This window comes from Hemicordylus capensis, chromosome 3 (genome assembly GCF_027244095.1).
Source record: "Hemicordylus capensis ecotype Gifberg chromosome 3, rHemCap1.1.pri, whole genome shotgun sequence".
Lineage (NCBI taxonomy): Eukaryota > Metazoa > Chordata > Lepidosauria > Squamata > Cordylidae > Hemicordylus > Hemicordylus capensis.
This window is the reverse complement of record NC_069659.1, coordinates 50,662,018-50,680,544: the sequence shown is the minus strand read 5'-3', so window position 1 is coordinate 50,680,544 and position 18,527 is coordinate 50,662,018. Positions and strand designations below refer to the sequence as shown.

General features: G+C 45.6%; 2 long non-coding RNA genes across 3 annotated transcripts; one reads left to right on the top strand and one right to left on the bottom strand.

Annotated features, from left to right (window-relative positions):
* Positions 1 to 452: 452 nt before the first annotated feature.
* LOC128351579 (uncharacterized) lies at positions 453 to 2,734 on the bottom strand. The gene is made up of 2 exons (XR_008319883.1): positions 2,618 to 2,734; positions 453 to 722 (listed from the first exon to the last, which is right to left on the bottom strand). It is a non-coding gene; the product is annotated as an uncharacterized LOC128351579 (long non-coding RNA).
* On the top strand, positions 1,796 to 17,170 carry LOC128351578 (uncharacterized). 2 transcript variants are annotated; one of them, XR_008319882.1, is made up of 3 exons: positions 1,796 to 2,023; positions 2,169 to 2,387; positions 16,715 to 17,170. It is a non-coding gene; the product is annotated as an uncharacterized LOC128351578 (long non-coding RNA). The 2 variants fall into 2 exon arrangements; XR_008319881.1 differs by having other exon boundaries at positions 2,166 to 2,387.
* Positions 17,171 to 18,527: the final 1,357 nt, after the last annotated feature.

Here is an 18,527-nt window from a genome sequence, read left to right as displayed (position 1 = left end):
GACGGGTACTTTGGGAGATTTGCTGCCAGGAGCCGCGAGGCTTCTGTTGCAGCACATGACCTCCCAAAAGTGGGCTGGGCTCCCTTAGCCCACTTTTGGGAGGTTGTGAGAATATCTTCACTATGTAGCCAATAGATAAGATAGGTCTTTCCTATCTCAAATGTACTTCACCAATAAATCAATTAAGTTTAGACTCTACAGTGATCTCCACGTGTGTTCCTTAAATAGGTGCAACTACTAAACTCTGCACTCTGTAACTGAAGTGGTAGTTTCCTTGGACTTTGCTAAATAATCACAAACCCCAACACTTTCTCTGTAACCTTAAAAGAAATATGCAATTTACAGCACAATCCTATGCATGTTGACTCAGAAACAATGCACTCAATGGGAGGTAATCAATCCCAGGTACGTGAGTATAGGACTGAAGTATTAATATTTAAATATGGTATCTCTGGATAAAAGAACACCTGCAATATATTTGTCTCATTGAGATTACACTGCTTGACAACATGCTTGCTCAGTTCAAAAGGATATTATTTTGGTTGCCCTCCATTTTATGTGAACACATTTCATCCAACCACTGGTCCATCTAGCCCAGTATGTTTTTCCTCTCTGACTGTGGATCTCCAGATTCCTGGGCAGAGGTCTCTTCTGGAGCTTTCCCGGACAGCTGGTTTTACTGTGGGTTTTCTGAGGCTTTACTGCGAGTTCAAAGTTACCCCCTAAAAACCAACACAAAAAGTGGATTTTTTAAACCCCATTTATAAATTGGGCTACACTAACGCATGATGAAAAACCCAAATTGTATGTGAAGTGCTCCCTAACAGCTCTCAGGGACTTTGGGGTTGATTTGGTCAATATGTGAACAAACATCTCTATTCCGGAGATGCGAACTAAAAGCCAGTTGTGAAAAACCTCCTGGCCGTGCCTGAACATTTTTACTGGAAACGTGGTATCTTTTGGCCAGAGTTCTATTTGTAGGACCAGCCAGGACCAGCATTGTTGGGCAGCTTCCAAGAGCCCACTGCTGTTCCTGGAAATAGCCCCTGTGGCCAGAGTCATGTGGTGAAGATGGCAGAGCAATTCTCTTGGAGCTCACCCAAGTAGGAAGGGACCCATGGAAGGTAGCATACCCTCCAACATTTCACCAATAAAAATAGGGGCATGACTGTAAATGTTTAGGGGGTGTGGCCAAGCAACATGGGGGGCACAGCTTCATCTCCCTTCCCCTTTCCTCTCCCCCCCATATGGGGTACTGCTTCTTCCCTCTTCCCAGTAGCGGCTGGTGGGCACTGGAGCAGGGGAGAACCTGGTCACCGAGGCAGAAGTCTACCCTGCTCCGGCTTTCCTCTATGCCAGCCCAAGCCTGCCAGCATTGAGGAAAACAGAAAGACATAAAAAGCAGATAAGCAGGGGCAAATGTGAAAAACAGAATTTGGGGGGGGGTGAGGAAGAAGGCAGAAAGCAAAAAAAAAAAAAAAAAAAGTCAGGGGGGAAAGAAGGGAGAAAGGCAGAAAGCACAAAGCAGAAAGAAAGAGCAAAAGGCAGAAAGAGGGACAGAAGGGAGAAAGTAGGGATTGCATTCCCCCTCTCACCAAGCTAGTAAAACAAATAAACAAGCTAGTAAAAGATTAGACTTACTCACAGCCAGGGAATCCTCCAGAGCAGAGACCTTCCTCCCACCCCTCCTCCCCTGCCTGCAATTTCTTACTGGATGGAACAGCTGCTACTCAAGCTGCTCCAGCCAATCTGATTCATAAAGGACGACTCCTGGCACTGCCCCCAGAAAGAAGGGGGAAATGTATTGCAAATATACTCCCTGAAGCAACCAGGAAGTGCATTTTTAATGTATTATTTTAGTCCTTCCTGCGGGGCAGTGCCTGGAGGAGCTCCCTAGGAATCAGAATGGCTGGAGCAGCTTGAGTAGCAGCTATTCCAGCCAGTAAGACCAAAACAAGAAATTACAGGCAGGTGGGGCAGAGTTGGAAGAAGCTCCCTGCTCTGAAGTTTTCCCTGGCTGCTGGTAAGCCTGATCCTTTATTAGCTTGTTTGTGTTTGTTGGGGGGCAGGCACTGCCTCTCCTGCCCTTCCTGACCAGCCACCACTGCCAATTCCTCCTCCTTCCAGTGTCAGTGGCAGCACGCTTCCCTGTCGTTTTCTTCCAGCAGAGGAAGAAACTGGAAGAGAAGACAAGTACTGGGGATTCTCTAGCTAGAGCTAGAGAATGACTTCACTGACTTCCTCTTCTGGGAGGAGGAGGAGATGGCGGGAAGCTGGCCAGCTGCTGCTGTGGCAGAGAGGGGAAAGGTGATGTGCACCCCAAAAGGGGCAGCAGCAGGCCCCCTGCTGACAACGGGCCCAGCAGCCCATATCCATCATACTTCTAGGTGAGTTATCCAGGATTGTCATCTGATGGTTGTGATAATCCCAGGTAAATTGGGATGGCTGGAGGGCATGGGAAGTTTGCTGGCACTCCCCTGAAACCCAGAGCTGGCCCTTGGCACTGACATGTCTTCTATATTATTGGCCTTCTAAAAATCATTTCAGACTGCTGTATGATTCCACACCAGCCCCATGGCTGCTCCAGGGTAATGCAGTAGTTAAGATAAAGACATACTAATTGTCAGTATTGGTTCCCCACCGCCTTTGCTTGTTCACGCCTCAGGGAAGAGTGGCAATCCAAGACTTCTCCTCGTCTGAGAAAGGGTAAACATAAGAAAAGCCCTGCTGGATCAGGCCAAAGGCCTAACCAGTAGGGATAAGTGAGCCAGTTTGAATTTGAACTGGCTTGACATCGAACAGGCCCGGTTTGAGGGCTCAGCGTTGAGTTGGCCTCGAACCGAACCTGTCCCAGTTAGGCTTGCGATCGAACCAAACACCCCTGGCCAGTTTGGGGGTTCTTAAAATTTTTTTTAAAAAAACAAACAAACTGGAATCAGTCAGGTGTCCATTGCACATGCACAGGGCCTTCCAAAATGTCCACAACTATACAGAGGCTGGAAATGGGCCGAAAACTGCCCGAAATGGGCCATTATGATACTGGAGAAGGCCAGCAGGGGGAAGAGGGGAAACCTCTGGAGCCCCCCTCCCACAGCCACAGCAGCAGCCCCAAAGACAGTGAGTTTGAGAGAGACACACACACACACACACACACACACACACACACAGAGTGTATGTATGTATGTGTGTATATATATATATATATATATATATATATATATATATATATATATATTGTTCTGGGGTGCACAAAACTGAACATGCCCAGTCCAGCTCGAGTCCAGATCAGACTCGAACTGAACCAGGCAAACTGGTTTTATGCACACCCCTGCCAAATAGTCTAGCATCCTGCCTCACACAGTAGCCAAACAGGTACATAAGAACAGCCCTGCTGAATCAGGCCCAAGGCCCATCTAGTCCAGCATCCTGTTTCGCACAGTGGACCAGCAGATGCTGCTGGAAGCCACAGGCAGGAGTTGAGAGCATGCCCTCTCTCCTGCTGTTACTTCCCTGCAACTGGTATTCAGAGGCATCCTGCCTTTGAGGCTGGCCTGTAGCCCCCCGACTAGTAGCCGATGATAGACCTCTCCTCCATGAAGTTATCCAAGCCCCTCTTAAAGTCATACAGGTTGTTGGCTGTCACCAGATCTTGTGGCAGAGAATTCCACAAGTTGATTATGCGTTTGTGTGAAAAAGTACCTACATTTGTTGGTCCTAAATTTCGTGGCAATTAATTTCAAGGGATGACCTGATGACCCTGGTTCTGGTGTTATGGGAGAGGGAGAATAATGTCTCTCGATCCACTTTCTCCACACCATGCATGATTTTATAGACCTCTACTGTATCATGTCTCCCCGCAGTCGTCTCTTTTTCTAAACTAAAAAGCCCCAGGTGTTGTAGCACCCCACAAGTGAGGGAAAGAAGGTGACTGCTGTGCTTCTTGCCTCCCCTGCCTCCCCTTTCTCTTTTTGTAAAATGGGAGAATGTTGGAGGGCATCTTGCTGCTCTGCTGCCACCCCCAAAATTCGCTGCCTCAGGCAACCGCCCCACCTTGTTGTCAGTCATGTTTGTACAGCAAACTCCACTTAAAAGGTGACAGGTACCCATGTTATTCTGTTACAGCAAAAACAAAAATGTATTTTGGGGCACCTTAAAGACCAAGGACCTAATCCCACTTTATTAGATGCATGAAATGTGGGCCCAAAAGCCACGATTTGCAAGTGGTAAAGTCATTGCTGTTGTGAATGGTCACTCCTTATCTCATGAATTTGAGTTTTGCATTCAAAAGACTCCATGTGCCATTTGTATTTCATGGCCTTTTGGCTCCACTGTTTACAATCTTCTGCTATATGTGTATGTGCACGTGCACGCATGTGTATGTGTGCATGCATGTGCATGTGTGCATGTGCAGTTATAAAGGAGTTGTTTTTAAAAACAACTGAAGACCTTTTTATTTGTTCAGGCGTTTAGCCCTTAAGGGCTACCGGGTCTCTCAGCTTACCTGCTTCTGTTTGCCGTGTGTGTGTGTGTGTGTGTGTGTGTGTGTGTGTGTGTGTGTGTAAATAAATATGCCGGCGGGGGGAAGGGGACATATGTCTCTGGGCCCCCGAGGGAGGGCCCTCCCGGGGGGGGCATCATCTGGGTGACAGCTCACTCCTTGCTCTCCCCTCCTGCCTCCCTGACTCATTGGCATGCTGCTGGTTTCTGATTGGAGGACTTGGCTTCAAGCATGATTTCTCCCCAGGAGGGGAGGAAGTAGGAGTGTCAGGTAGCATCCCTCACTCCATCTGACTGACTAGCTACTGCTAGTGTTGATTTTGTATGGATATACGAGATGATTGTAGTTTAGTATATAGCACTTAGCAATAGCACTTACATTTATATACTGCTCTATAGCCGGAGCTCTCTAAGCGGTTTACAATGATTTTAGCATATTGCCCCCAACATTCTGGGTACTCATTTTACCGACCTCGGAAGGATGGAAGGCTGAGTCAACCTTAAGCCCCTGGTCAGGCTTGAACTTGTAACCTTCTGGTTACAGGGCAGCAGTTTTATCACTGCGCCACCAGGGGCTATATACATTTTAAAAACGTTTCTGAATCAGAGGAGTGCACAGACACACACAACAATGTGTGTGAGAACGTCTGTGTGCATGGGGAGGGTGTGCTCTTATTTGCCTAGGAGTGAGAGAAAGGGTATGCTGTGAGCATGTTTTGTTTTTCACTATGTCCTTATGGTTTTTCTGCAGCAAAGAAGCAGCAGTGAAGAAGGCAGGGGCCGAGGGGCTCATATTCTTATTCCAGGGTTTAACCCAACTTTGCTATGCCCCTGTCTTTATGTAACACTCCGTTATCATATATAATTGGCACAGACACACAGACAAACACACTATATACACACAAACATAAAGACAAACAGACATAGATTGTGTGTATGTGTGTGTCCACTTAGGAGGACTGTTTAGGTAAGAAAATCTTGCACTTGCTTGCCAAGGAGCATTGTCTTATCAAGTAATTGTGTATTCAGTACATGTGACTCAGTGGAAACCAGACAGTTATTTAATTTTAGCAGGCCAGAACCTGATTTGGTTGAGGCTGGAGCTCAGGAGGATATGTTTTGTTTGGCACAGAAGCATCATAGCTTCAAGCATGGTATGGCACCAGTGCCACAGAGAAGAGCAAAGCGCTCAGTGCAGTGTTGATGCAGTCCATTAACTAAGCTGGCCTTGTTTTCTTTTCTTTTAGGCCACCCCATGTATTTCCCTCCTTATCCCCTCTGTTGTTTCAGTAAGCCTCCTCCCCACCCCACTCCACCCCCCACTCCCGCCCACCATAAAACTTCAGCACTCTGGTTCCCTGATGTTGCATTTACCAGAGCTTCTCTTGGGCACATGGACAGTATCCAGATGTAAAAAGGATGACGACTTCTCATGACCAAAATCTTAACAGTGATGTAAAAGAGAGTAGCAAATAGGAGGCAGAAGGCACCATATTTAGAGTGCACACTTGTTAACTGGCGGGGGGGGGGGGGGGCGATAAAGAAAGGAGGAAAAGAGACTGGAAATAGAAGCAGCAACAGCAGGAGCCATTGGGAGGGAGGGAGTCCTTCTGCAGGATCCATCAATTATACGGCTGGGTTTTTGTTGTGTTTCTTGTTTTGTGGGTTCTGAACTGAAGCTCAGCTGATGAGGGCAAATTGGAGGAGGTGGTGAATAAGGGATTTTACCCAATCCACTGACTCTGAATGGAAGTTTCAAACTAAATTGAGGGGCCTGAGGCAGTGCAAGTTTGGAAAAAGGAATTCTGGGACTTACAAGGGAAAAGGGGGGCGGGCAGGGCCCAGAGGGTGGGGAGGAAGAGTAAGGACTTGCGGGAGAAGGGGTGTGTGAATAGCACAATAATGGGAAAGGGGAGGCCAGGCTCTGGAGCTCTCCTTTCAAACAATGATTCCCATGTGGTTCTCTTTATCTCTGCTATTCAGGAGTCAATAGAAGGGAGCTTTTTTATTTCAACTTTAAGTATGCAATCTCCCCCACCCCCACCCCGCGCGCTCCAATCCCCCACATCCCTTTCTCCCCCCCTTCACTCCTGTAATAAAAAGGGGGAGAGGAAAATTCTTAACATCATCCAAAAATAAAGAACGCAACAGCTTGAAAGAACTTGGAGAACAGTTCAGTCAACAAGTGTTTTCTTTGGATTTATCTGGATTCAAAGTAATCAGATGGAACTGAACTTAAGGGTGGCATTGTTATTTCATCACCATTTCTTCCTCCTCTGCCTGTCGCATACCAGGACTTAGTTCTTCAATGCTTAGCATTCCCTACGATTCACCTACTCCAAGCCTGTTTTTCTTTTTATAGCGATTTTACTTTTGTATGACATAAACAGCATGCTCTCTGGCTTTCCTATAGGCTCCAGCATCTGCCAGTGGAAATTGGTGCATTTGTCTTGGGTAAAAAGACAAACATGTAAAAGGGTACTTTCTTATTTAGGGGAGTCTGATGGCTGACCCTCTCCCTTAAATAGATTTAGAAATTTCAACTTTAAACTGTACACATTTGTATTGCATCAGCATTTTTACCCTGGGGAGCTTTCCCAAAAAATCCCTAGATTTTTTTCATTTGCTCTCAGTATTCCACTCCCCACATCTAACACCAGTAGCATGATATTCCATTGACAATATAACGGATGGCAGTGTAGCCTTGTTATAGGTAGTAGTCATGCTCCTGGTTTAAAAAAAGAAAACTAAAAGGGGAATTTCTGTTGATTTATGATATTTTAAGCAACTCTTCAAAGAGTTCAGATGGTGTACATAGTCCTCCAGCCCCATTTTATCCCCACAACTCTGCAAGGTAGAGTAGGCTGAGATACTGACTTTTCCACTGCTCCCTAGAATTGAAGAGAGGAAGAACACTGCATTTCTCAAGAACTACCTTTTAGCAAGCTCCTGTTTAAAAAAACCACCGCCACCCCTAAAAGATAGCATGGCATCACTGAGAAGAATAAAGAATTATACATTTCCACTGTCCCAACTGCAGAGAAATTTAGCTTCTTTTAGGATGAGAGAACCCTGGATACCTGGCATTTTGTGGCATCTTTGTGACAAGTTTATCATGGAGAAGCAGACAGGCATCCAGACAGAAAGCACTCATCTGTAAAGCACCAGCAGGTTCCCCAAAAGCAAGTAGCATCCTTTGGCTCCTCTTATTCCTCTTCATTAGTTAAATCCTCTACGGAAATAAATATGACATGGAAGCCTGAGCCAATCATACTTACTTAGAAATCAGTCCCACTCTATGGCGGATTAACATAGTAGCAAATGTAGGGCCCCACATGCCCGGCTTCCAACTGGGAATTAAAGTTAAAACTTGACCTTTTTTATTTGGTCCATGTTAGATAAAACATCCCTTTTCTGCTAAATGTGCCTTTTAAGAGAAGGCCCAGCACAGCATTTGTCCAGTGGCTGTTGCTGGTGCCTACCACATTTTTCTTTTTAGAGTGTGAGCCCTTTGGAGGCAGAGAATCATCTATCCACTCTTTATTTTTCTGTGTAAACCACTTTGAGAATTTTGATTGAAAAACGGTATATGTTCACTACTGTTGTAGTAAGTGTGAGTTTGTGGCTTGGTCTCCCATACTCCAAAATATGGCAAATGAAAAAACTGAATTACTTTACTATGCAAGTAAATAATGTTTTAATATTTATGTGCATTTTTAAAAAAATAAGGGCCCCTTTATAACATATGCTACAGGTTCCACACTAGCTTAATCCGGCCTTCACTAACTTCAACAGAGCTTACTCTGTAGTAAATGTGTATAGAATTGCAGTAAGACATGTGCACAGTTATTATTATTATTCTTATGACGACAAATATTTTGTACTGCTTTTCAAAAAAAGAAAGTTCTCAGTGTAGTTTACATAGCAAATACAAAGAAAATAAATTAAAAGATGGTTCTCTGTCCCAAAGGGCTCTCAATTTAAACAGAGACACATGGAAGACACCAGCAGAGCAAACTGGAGAGATGCTCTGCTGGGTCAAATAAGGACAGTGACTGCTCTCTTCCTCTGCTAATTGTAAGAGAAGCACTACTTTGAAAGGAGTCTCTTTGTCCAGGAAGTTTTTCATACCCAGCTTTAAGTTCACATCTCCTCCAGAAAAGAGGTGTGCATTCACATATTGGCCAAATTTACCCTGAAGTCCCTGTGAGCCAGGGGCGTAGCAAGGTTGGAGTGGGCCCAGAGACAAGATTTTAAAATGCCCCCCCCCCGATGCTCAGCTCATGAAGCAAAGAAATCTTAAATGAGGCTGAATAGTGGTAACAAAAAGCATAGTAAACTTTATATTTATATTTATTTTATATATATATATATATATATATATATAACCTATGTGCCACAATATGTTATATGTGCCACATATAACCTATGTGCCACAATAGAACATCATCCTAAATTATTTTTAAAAAGGTTTTGTAAATTGTGGACAATGCAAGTCATTTAATGGTTCTAGAGAAAAAGATGCTGTTCTGGTAGCTCCAGGTCTTAACACTCACATCAGTTTCGGAGGATGAATACAACTGAAGGAAGCCCAGGCGGGTGCACAGCTGGGGGAGTCAGTCATGTGACTTGCCTCTGGGGGGGCCCCCAAGATATTGGGCCCCCAGACAACTGTCTCCCCTTGCCCTGTTATAGTTACGTCCCTGCTGTGAGCTATCAGGGAGCACTTCACACACAATTCGGGCTTTTCATCGCACATTAGAATGTAGTCCGATTTATATCCGGGGTAAAAAAATCCACTTTTTGCATTGGTTTTTTCGGGGGCAACTTTGAACTCACAGTAAAGCCTTGCAGAAAACCCAGGGTAAAGTCTGCTGGTAAAGTCTGGGAAATCTCCCTGAATAGAGAATAATTTGGCTGGATTGCACTCAAAATTTGTTGAGGACTATCATGTTGTGAAGCTCAGTCTAATTCACTCAATCCCACTGGGCAGCTTTACACATAATAGCAGCAAGTAAGAGAGACAGTGTAGTGTAGGGGCTAGAGTAATAGACTATAATAGGCGAGACCCAAGTTCAAATCTCCATTTAGCCATGAAACTCACTGGCTGACTCAGGGTCAGTAATATCTCTCAGCCTAACCTACTTCACAAGGTTGTTGTGCAAATAAACATAACCATGTAAAACCACTCTGGGCTCCTCGGAGGAAAAGTGGGATATAAACAAGTAGGAGAAAACCGCCGGTTCCTTGGGCTTTTCCAGACAGCAGGCTTTAATGTGGGTTTTCTGTGAGGCTTTACTGCGAGCTTCAAGTTGCCCCAAAAAACTGACACAAAAAGTGGTTTTTAAAAATCCTGGATATAAATCCGGCTACATGAGGAAAAACCCGACTTGTGTGTGAAGTTTTCCCTGTTCGCTCGCAGGGACTTCGGGGTAAATTTGGCTGATATGTGAATGCACACCCTCCATTCAGGAGGAGATGAGAACTAAAATCAGGGTCTGAAAAACTTCCAGGGGAGTGTGTGCTCCTGGTATTGCTGCCTCTTCCATTTCATCTGAGTGCACCAATGATGGGTGGAACTTTCACTCCCCTTTACCACGCTTTACATATATTAATACGAACACGACAAATAATTATATACCGCTTTTCATTAACAGTTCCCAAAGTGGTTACCCTGTCCCCAAAGGGCTCACAGTCTAACATATGCAGATGTTGTTGAAAGATGCCTGGAAACTTAACAATTGAGACTACAGGTTCAATGTAATCTGAGCCCTTTGTGTCTGAGCTGATTCCATGTGGCCGCATTTTTCTTCATCACAGAGAGAAAGCAATGATTTCTACTTTAAATTTCCATGGCCTCTTAAATGATCGGGGTGGGGGGCAGGCATGAGGTGATGAAGGCAGTCACAAAGACAAGCTCATTTTAAAAATCAGCAAAGATTTGGGTCAGATTCGGCAGGTTCGGGTTAAGTGTTCTGTTCTTTTGACTAGTCAATCTTGCGGAATGCCAACCGTCAAACTATAAATAATAATAATAATTGTAATTGTAATTATTAATTAATAATGAAGTGAGATATCTCTTGCCTCCTCCTGGGATATGATTGGTTGGAGAAAAAACTTGGAGCAAGCACAAAGGAAAAAGAATGCGGAGAGGAACCAACCCTATGTGAATGGCCCATCTAATCACCCGAATTAAACAGCTGCAAATCTGCTGTGAAACAGTTTCGCTCTTTGGATACCCCACAGCATGAAGCCATTCTGCATAACTCCCATATGATATTCTCAGCCCAACTTCAAATGTAGGTTATGAATATAGGGTGAATATCAGGCAGCAGTGGGGACCCAACATTGCCCATCCAAAATAGGGGTGGTCGTTTTCAGAAAACACAGAAGAGGCAGCAGTAGTCGGAGCACGCGCTCAGCATTTTTTTCCTACTTTTTTTGCCTCCGTTATGTACGAAGCTGCCCACTATGTCCAGTGTGGCTTCCTTCCAAGCAATTATGCCTGGGATTGCAGTCATTGTGCCATCAGGTGCATTTGGATTCTATAGAAACGTGAACATGAAAATTATTATTTGCAGATAATGCTACTCCTGTTGCTAAATAAAGAATGAACTAGGATAGGATCCAGTACATTATTCCATTAGGCATGCTGCTTTACTATTTCATACACTTAAAACCTCTAACATGTTTTGTTTAAGAAAAGTTGGAGGCATTTTAAGCCTCTCTCTCCTACATGACATGGAGAAAGGGGAACATTAAGAAATGCATTCGTGTCCCCCTCTAGTTGTCCCTTCAGTAACTCTAGGGTGAATCAGAGATTCATCCATTCCCCTGAAATTAGTTTGTGTGAATAAACAAGATGGTAGTGAGGTTCATGAAGTCAGACTTAAGCCCTTTTCACAAATGATCACACATACAGTGAATGTGTATGTGGGGATGGGATAGTGGTGCCCAACCCACACATTGCCATTCACATGGTCTTTAAACTGTATGTGCATACTAGGCTCTGCACATGCCATTAGGAATCTTGCTTTTTGAAGGATCCACAAAGCCATACATACATTCAGCAATACACACACACATATAGTTTGTGCATCCATGCAGATGACTGAGTAAATGTGTACAAGTCAGAGCCAGTGTTTGCCACTGAAACCCTGCTCCACTCCCACCTGTGCTTACACTGTATGTGTGATTGTCATGCTGCTCCTACAGGGCTCACAGTCACGGTAACTGTGCACTGTCCCCTTAAGTACAACCCAGCTTCCTCACCTCTCTCTTATCTTGGACTAGGGGGGAAATGGTGTGGGCCACATTTTTCTGCCCCCAGTAAAATTTGCCATTTGGGTGCCTTGTGTGTGTGTGTGGGGGGGTATATTTACACTTTCATGAGGGGAACCACAAACATTTTAGGGTTGGGGAAGTGGCTTACCTCCAGCAGCAGAACAGTAGTATATTTTAAAAACAACTGAAAAACAGTGCCATCTCTCTACAGTAGGGAAGGATGTGCACAAATTGAGATTCGTGCACTGATTTGAAGCACAGATAGGCACCATTAAAAGTGAGGAGAGCAGGTCTGTACCTGATCCTCTGCCCCTCCACACAGCTTCCTACTGTGGCAGTGTGCCTCCCAGAACCGCTCAGGTCGTGGTAGTGGCACATGAGGGGTGCTGGAGGTATGTGCTGCTGCTGCTGCAGGAAACTGCATGGAACAGAGGAGAAGCAGGTACAGACTTGCTCTCCTCACTTTTAATGGTGCCCAATCTGTGCTCTGAATCAGTATACAAATCTTGATTCACAGCTGCAACAGTGCATGAGTGCAGGAGTATTGCAGCAGTGCAGGAATATTGCTCCCCATCCTCCTGATGATTGTCATCCATCATTTCCTTCTTTGGAATGTTCCGGCCAATGACATTCTGAGAAAGAAATCCAGCAGCCTCTAGGAGGGTAAGCAGCTCTGCTGCAGCCACCACCTCCAGATTGTGATATTTTCAGGGTTGCTTTTTAAAAAAGAATTCCTGCCATCCCACCACCACAGGAGCTTTCTCAGACAGCAGGGAAATTTACCATGAATTTAGTTCAAGGCTTTAGTGGCCTAGTATGCACATACAGTTTAAAGACCATGTGAATGGCAATGTGTGGGTTGGGCACCACTGTCCCATCCCCACATACACATTCACTGTATGTGTGATCATTTGTGAAAAGGGTTTAAGTCTGACTTCATGAACCTCACTACCATCTTGTTTATTCACAAAAACTAATTTTTTGTGCCCTGCAGCAATTTGGAAGTGATAAAGAGTCCCAAAAAGGGACAGGAATGCTGTACTAGCACACAGCATCCCAAAAACATGCCAGCAAGCCTTGCCGTGACACTGATGAGCAGAGAAGCTTCACACCAGCACTTTCTGCAGCACTTTCTGCATTTACAGCATTTGTCTGAAGAGGCAAACACCATAAGCATAATTGTGGGTGTCTCTGTGATCAGAAGGCAGGAGCACCCCAGCCTCCCAATCACAGAAGCAACTACTATCATGCTTACGGCATTTGCACCAGGACAGGACTTCCAAGTATGTACTTTACAAGTACAGCGTCCCGTATTTTAGCAAGTCTGAAAGTTTATCTCCATGCCTTGGAAAGCTTCATCTGTTGGTTTTCTGCTAATCAAGATAACATTAAAAGGTTTTGCTTTTTGCCCATGACAGCTTTTTTGTGGCCTCTACGCATGCAGTCTGTTCATCAGAAACAATTTTTGCTGAAAGAAAATAACAGCAAACCACATGCTCAGTTATTATGTGAACTATATATTCTGTGAATATAGCTTAATTTGGAAAATGAAGTGTCTACCAGGGTTGTGTTTCTGTCAAGGGGCTGGTGTTTTCAGATGACACACCAACAGTTCAGATATGAACTATGACTGCCCTATTGCATTAACTAGCTTTGGTCAATTTTGTGTTGAAGGATTGTTTCCACTATCTGCTTAAAACAAGCTAATACAATAGGTAGAGTGATGTATTTTATTAGACTAATTCCTCCTGGTCTTGGAGGTCAGGTAAAATGAAAGAGTACAGTGGCTAATGAAGGGCTGGGTTCAACTCAAAATGGTCCAGGCTTCCCCTGCACCACCAGAAATTGTGCTGGGAAAATCTGCTGCCTCCCTGATGAATAACAGGGAACAAAAGCACTTCAACATGATAACAACTTTGTATACCAAGCAGTATTTGCTACACAGTGAGCCTCTTCTCACGATCCATGAGAAGGGCTCCAGAGCGGGCTGCGGGGAAGGTGAGCTAAACCTACCTTGCCTGCAGATGACCGCAGCAGCATTGCTGGGAGCATTCCCCACACACCCAGACAGTTACCCAAGCATTGAGGAAGCAGGGAGCAGGGGCATAGCTATAATTGAGTGGAAGGGTTCGAAGAACATGGGCCCCCAGCTCCTGAGGGCCCTCGAGCTCCACCCCTCCCCATTTTCTTCATTATCTCCCTCACTTGGGGGGGGGGGGCGCCAGGGAGAGGGATGAACACGGGCCCCCTCTCCCCTAGCTACGCCCCTGGCAGGGAGGGTCAGGGGCTGGAATGTGTCATCCTGGCCCCTGGAAGTACCGTGATCATGGAGATCCCCCCTCCCCTCCCCAGGCTCCCCACAGTCTAGCAGCTGCCGCTGCCAGATGAGCAAAAAAACAAGGTTAAGGGAGCGCTTGCTCCCTTAACCTCGTTTTACTAGGTGGGTATTTAGGCAGGTTTGCTGCTGTATTGCTGCCAGGATCGGCCTGATTCCAGCAGTTCACATGCATGTGCAAAACTGGGCTCCCTTAGCCCAGTTTTGCATGTGCATGTGAATAGCCTCAGTATTTGGCATCAGTATTTGGGGTAAGGGGTTCCCAACCTTTTAAAACCAGCATAGGGAGTCAGGAAGACTCTGGGGCTATTCTGACGATCGGAAAAAATTGGGCTAGGAAAGCCTAGCCCGATTTTTCCCGATCGTGAGAACCACCGGGCTCGGCTATGAGCCTGATGGTTCTCGAGTGGTTAACCCGCTCAAGTACCCCTGCCCTTAGCCTGGGTTTGCGGAGCGAGCGCTCTGCAAACCCGGGCTCTTTGGTCGTTAGTAGCCGTGGCTACTCACGAGTAGATCCCTGGAGGGGAGACGAAAAGCCGCCTCCTGGCTCTGGGGGTCTCCCCAGTATGCCCTGCGCGCTCGCGTAGGGCACACTGGGGCTTCCGGGGGCCACGCGGCCCCTGAGCTCCCCAGCCCGCGCCGGTTCCATCACAGAGCCAGCAATTGTGTGGGTGGCCGATCTAGCTGCCCAGGGCTCCCTGCCCGATCGTCTGCAGGGAGAGCCCGCTCTCCCCGCAGTTTGGGGAAAAGCGGGTCTCATGGATCGTGAGATCCACCTCTGAGTACCCCTTGGAAGCCCTTGGGGTATTAGTAACCCCTGTTGTGAACTCCTGGGTTAAATTACCACAACAGGTTAAAGGAGTTAGAGTTCATAAAGACCAAACATTGGTTGAGGCTAAACACAATCTGAATTTGCTGGAAACATTAACTATCAGCTATTAAGCAGGGCTGCCATCAGGGGTCAGACAATTCTGGCACTTGCCAAGAGTGCAGGGCCATCAAATGACCCAGTGTAAATCCCTAGGTTCCGCTGAATAAAGATGGCAGTGCCAGAGCAGCTGCCAAGGTGAGCTCCATCATAAAGCTCTTCCAAACCCTTGAGGGGCTTACGTTAATGGGAGGCAGTAGCTCAACATGTTCTTCGTCAGCTGCACTGGCAGCCACCACCTTCCTTTAGCTACTGCAATGCCATGCCATGCCCTCACTGTTGTATCTGGTGACACAATGGTGGGAGTGGGGGACATTGCATTATAGGAATGCAAAAAATGCAGCCACCACTGCAGCTGCCTCCCACCCTTTTAAGGCAACTCATAAAAAGGCACTTGGCTGAGCACCCTCACAAACATGATGCCAACACTTGCTACTAAGATGTATGACAGAAAGGAAGCTTTGAGTAAAAAATAAGGAACACCAGACGTTATCTTCATATAGGCCCAGTTCGGATAATGCTTCCCTCACCCATGCAGTTATAAAGGGGATGCACCAAGAGCACACACATTGTAATGTCTTCTGCAAACAAGCCAACGCCCTGCTTGCACATCTCCTTATCGCATAGAGGAGCTGATGGTCTATGTGTGTGAGGGTCTATATATGTGTATTGTGGCTATTTGAAAGAATGGCCACTGTACACATGATAAAAGGATGCACCAGGAGGGTGTTGGACATCCACAAAAGACATCACAAAGGGTGCGCTCTCACCACATCTTCCTCTTGATTGCATGGCCCAGGGAAGTACTGGAACCAAATTCCTGAACCAACCCCTGAAAGTAGTTTGTGGAGTGCCTAAAAATTACTCACCAAAACAACAACTACTACTATTACTACTACACCACTTTTCAAAGTGGTGTAGGATAAAAACTAGAACAAGAAATACAAGGTATCCAAACGAACACTTCACCATAACCAGAATCAAACTTGTAGAATCTATGTCATCACTCCACTTTAATTTATCACCTTACAAGCCATTAAAACAGTATTGCTGAGGACACTGAAAATCTTGTCTCAAAGGGGTTGATATTCCTGGCCACTGAAAAGTGAAGGAAGAATTTGTTCCTACAAGATTAAATTTATCTTCCCTGGGCCCCGTTCGTTCCCCCCAATCTTGGCAATAGTCCACACACAGAAACAAAGCCTGCTGTATGATAGGGACACACATGTTAGTTACACTCTTGCCTTGAGAAAAAAGCACAATAGGTTGCCTGCGCATTTTTCACACTACGTCACGTGCTAATAGCACCGGCAAATTGACATTGCTGCTGTGGGAACATTTCACGCTAAATAATATCTTACATTCCCTTCTCCCACTCTCCTACAATTTGCCGGCTGTGTTTGCAGCCGGCGTTCCCGGGCAATTAGTTACCCAACCCACTCCCAAAAGCAGGGAGTGCAGGGGCCCTTGACCCCATCAGTGATATATTTATAATCAGCGATAAAAGTCTGTCCCTTTTTTAAAAGAACCTTTGGTATGGCGGTGGGGGGGATATGATGGGATTGAGAAAAGAAGTGGTTGGCTTCTGTTCTGGACTGGTGAAAAGGGGATAATTAAAGTTGTCATTTTGCCTTTTCATGCCCTGACATTCCTGTCAACTTTTTTTCCAGGAGTTTGGAAACCATGGGACTAAGGTTTCATCGTTTATCCTCACCACCACCCACAAGCATGCTGTGAGATAAATGGTCCATCTTGTTGCTCTTCTCCAGAGAGAAACTCCACAACACATTTTCATTATTTATGAGAAATGTCCTAGACAAGAGCCTTGCAAATGTATCCTTTCTTCCCGCTTTTGCTGATTTTCTACTAGTCTGTTGCTTAGAAATCAGAGAGAGGTTAAACCTTGAAACACAGAGAGAGCCTGTCAGTCACAGCTTGAGCTGCTGCTTTTCTCCCTTTACATACTGTATACTATAGCAGGAGGAAATTCAACAGGTGGAGTTTTCCCCATCATTGCATCCCTGCTTTAGACACTTTATTGCAGAAAATAACAATTAAAATTTGCCTGTGAATAATAATGCTAATATTTCTCAATAAAGATCTGTCTGTGAATGTATCAGATCTAAGAGTTGTCATGACTCCTGTACTTTTCAGAACCACATGACAAACATCCAGTAGGTGCCAGTGACATTAATACAATCATCTTCCACACTGCAAAAGATGACAAGGTAACAGTTTTGCTTGTTGGGGCAAGAAACACAATTAATCAGCAAATGGAGTTGGTGATTTGAATGCTAAATGGCAATTCCCCCACTACTCTCCCCCGCAAAAAAAGCTTGTGAGGGCAAAGTCTACAGTGTGGCTATGGGGGAGTTGTGCCTTAAGGGAGAACACTGTGGTGAAAATAACATAATAGGTAGGGCTAGCCCAAGGATTTTTGGTACCCCAGGTGAAGCCTGGCTTTGATGTGCCCCTGCTCCCACCCTACCCCCAATCCCTCTGAGAAAGCAGAAGACAAGGAGATGCCTATCCCTGTGGAATGCCCACTTGCTTGCCTGCCCACAGCCCCTGCCTCCTGCCCACAGCCCCTGCCTCCTGCCTGCCCGCTCAATCGACTGCCCACCTTTGCGGATGCCATGCCCACGGAGCTGCTGCTGGCCTGGGCCTTTCCCGGGACTTGACGTGCTTTGACACATAATGACATCACTGTGACAGATGACTATAATGTGTTGTGGTGCATGGTGATGTCATTTTAACTCACCATGCTCTTGGAGGCCTAGCAAAGGCCTGGCTGGTGGTGCCAACAGTGGATGCAGCCGATGCAACCGATGCAGCAGCCACAGGTGATCGAGTGGGCAGGTGATTACAGACAGGCGATCAAGCGGGCAGGCAGGAAGCAGTGGTGGAGCCAGAGATGAAAGCAGCCACACGGTGGGCACAATGATGGCCCCCTCAGCTTGGTGCCCTATGCAACTGCCTAGGTATACCTCATAGCTGGGTGGGCTCCGCTAACACAGCTACAGTAAACTATGTCCCCATGTATTTCTCCCCCAACAAGTCCTTGATTTAAAGGGCTTAAATATAATCACCAAAGCTTTAAAATGGCCTTGTAAAAACATATAGATTGACAGCAAACACTCATGCCAGCTTTAGAATAGCTGGGCAAGCCTAATGAATAGAAGGCATCTCCAGCTGGTATATTCAAATTGTGCAAAAAGGACTATTAGTGCGCATCCATGTAAATACATGCTCGTGAGCAATAAGACATGCAGATGCCAGAGTCAAGTGGCATCTGTCTCATATTCCTAAGAGATGTAACTTCAAGAGAAAGGATATAACAATGACAACTCCGATGCACACATGTGCACATTAGAAAAATTTAAATACCCATCTCCAAATATAAAACACAATAGTGGTTTACCAGGGCAGATGCCAGAAAATAAGAATAATTAAAGATATACATATATTTAATTCAATAATTCC